This window comes from Lynx rufus, unplaced genomic scaffold (assembly GCF_022079265.1).
Source record: "Lynx rufus isolate CCGP_SWC_20201006 ecotype Redwood Valley unplaced genomic scaffold, mLynRuf1.p SCAF_14, whole genome shotgun sequence".
Lineage (NCBI taxonomy): Eukaryota > Metazoa > Chordata > Mammalia > Carnivora > Felidae > Lynx > Lynx rufus.
This window is the reverse complement of record NW_025814828.1, coordinates 19118142-19120950: the sequence shown is the minus strand read 5'-3', so window position 1 is coordinate 19120950 and position 2809 is coordinate 19118142. Positions and strand designations below refer to the sequence as shown.

At 43.5% G+C, this 2809-nt stretch overlaps 1 pseudogene; it reads right to left on the bottom strand.

Annotated features, from left to right (window-relative positions):
- Positions 1 to 594: 594 nt before the first annotated feature.
- Positions 595 to 1569, bottom strand: LOC124509170 (prostaglandin reductase 1-like; annotated as a pseudogene).
- Between the last annotated feature and the right edge of the window lie 1240 nt (positions 1570 to 2809).

Genomic DNA, 2809 nt, shown 5'->3' with positions numbered 1-2809 from the left:
TAAGTGTCCGACTTGACTGACTCAGGTCATGATCTCGAGGTTCGTGAAGTTCAAGCCCACCTCAGACTCTGTGCTGATGGCTCTGAGCCTGGAGCCTGCTTTGGATTCTGTGTCTCCATCTCTCTCTGCCCCTCCCCTGCTCACACTCTGTCTGTCTCTCTGTCTCTCTCTCTCTCTCTCTCTCAAAAATAAATAAACATTAAAAAAAATGTGCAACCACACTTGAGAACCACTGATGTAAAACTAGCATGGGTTGAGTAGTGGTTCTCAAAATAAGGTCCACAGACAAGCAGCAACAGCCTCAACTGTATGTTTGTTTGAAATGCAAATTGAGGGGCTGTACCGTAGACCTAAACAGAAATTCCAGGGCTGAAGCTCAGTATTCATGACTTTAAATGACTTGACTAATATGCAGGCATATATAGTAACCTCTTATAGAGTGCTTTAACTCCTATGGTGCTTCAACTGTATATCTTTTTTTTGTTGTTTTGTTTTTAGATAATGAAGGTAGTATATATTTTTATATGGGGCATGGTTCAAAAGACATGTGGTAATCATCCAAATGAATTCTAGATTCCATGTGTCTTTTTTTTTTCATGCTTTCACTATTGTTTTCCCCAAATTAGCGCCTTTCAGCATTCCCATAAATGCAGCTGGCATGGTTTCAAACTCTTCAGTGATGTTTTCATGGGACTGGATTTTACCCTCTAATACTCATCTCAGCAAGTCTTTCAGAGCCTTCTGGCAGACATCTCCTTGCCAGCGGGTGATGATGAACCCTTCCATGCGGTGTTGCTGATAGAGAATATTCTCTGGGGGTGGGCCTGGGGGAAGTGGGCGAGTAGGATTATATACAGAGATGGCCCCACATATAGCAGTTCTTCCAAATTTCTTCGTCTGGGGGATAACAATGTTTGAAAACTCTCCACCTACATTATCAAAATAACAATCATAACCATCAGGAGAGGCTTTTTTCAAAGTTTCTTCCAAAGACTCTACTGTTTTGTAGTTAAAGGCACCATCACATCCAAGCATTTTAAGGTAGGCGAGCTTTTCGCCAGACCCTGCTGCGCCAACAACTTTGCGGTTCTGAGCTTAGCTGTCTGGCCCACAGCAGAGCCCCATGCTCCCAGTGCTGCATTAACCTGCACCATTTCTCCACTCTTCACACCACAGATGTCAGGTAGGCCAAAGTAGGCTGTTAGCCCTGTCATGCCAACCATTCCCAGAGCCAAAGATAGTGGTAACGTGTCTGGCCACTCTGCAGGCAGTTCTTCCAGATCTTTCCCATCAGAAACGGAGTGAGTTGTCCAGCCTGAAGAAGCCACTACCATAGTTCCTGTTGGGAAGGCTGAGTTTTTACTTTGCACAACTGTGGCCACTTGTTGCCCCATCAGCATATTACCCTCGTTCAGTCTTTAGGCTGTCACTCTTGTGGAGGAACAAAGCTTCCAGCAGGACCTCTCCATTGTTTAAGGGTGGGAGTTCAACCGTCTTCATCTCAAAGTTACCATGAGTGGATCTGCCTTCGAAGTGCTTCTTCAGAGTCCAGCTCTTAGCATAAACCATCCTGAAGTTCGAGAGTCTGTGGGTTCCACTCCCTAGACAGAGAAGGTGTTTGGGGTTGAGCCTAACTGTGTATCTTTTGAGCAATGGACAGTGGGATAGCCAAGTAATTATTCTATGAGGGATGGCCAGCTCTGTGTATCTTGAAGGGACAAGCACATTTTCTCTACCTAGAGATACCCACTAAATCTGGGGCTAGATGGATTATCTTTCATTTAATAAATATATTTAAGGATGATGTCATTCACCAAGATATCTTAGGGCCCAAGTAGAGGCAGGTAAGACCCTTAAAGCACAAACCTCCTTTTTCATGGTAATTTTAGGACTCAGCCACACATGGTTTAATCACTTGTGCAGATATAAAAATACAGTGTTTTAATGGTATATTGAGGCCTTAATTTAGGAATTATAAACATTGGGTTTCCACTCTGGAGAAGGTATCAGCAATAACTGTAAAATACCCTTCAGTTTCCTTCTGTTCCTTTACCTCCCACATCTATACTTCATGTTTACTTCCAGCGGTCTCCCTTTCTTCTGATCATTGACTTCTGAGATTCATAAATTCTTGGAAGGGTAGAAAAAAGTGAAAATTTGGCTCTTTGAGAACAGGGGCAAATAATTTTTTAAGAGAGAGAAATGAAAAGATGCAGTTATTGTTTTTTTTTTTTTATTAAAAATTTTTTTTTTCAACGTTTATTTATTTTTGGGACAGAGAGAGACAGAGCATGAACGGGGGAGGGGCAGAGAGAGAGGGAGACACAGAATCGGAAACAGGCTCCAGGCTCTGAGCCATCAGCCCAGAGCCCGACGCGGGGCTCGAACTCACGGACCGCGAGATCGTGACCTGGCTGAAGTCGGACGCTTAACCGACTGCGCCACCCAGGCGCCCCACAGTTATTGTTTTTAAAGCTGGCGGCAGATTGTGCCGGCAATAAAGGTAAGTTTATGCAATGCTTAATGAAATTGAAAGTTTTGCCTTTGCTTTCCCTGCACTCTTAGAGAGCCTATTCATCTGTCCTTTCAACACCACCAGCGTTTTTGTAAACATGAAAAACACAACCCAAAAGCCTCAAGGCTTTAATTGCTCCTGAAACAAGCTGTAGGAAAAATACAAGGCTGGTGACGTGTACGCTGAACATTCATTGCTTTGTAACATCTTAGAAGAAAACAAACACAGTGAGATGGCACCTGTTTTGATCAAGTCTTTCCTTAGGGAGTGCATGTGGGAGCAATCCCAGGAGTT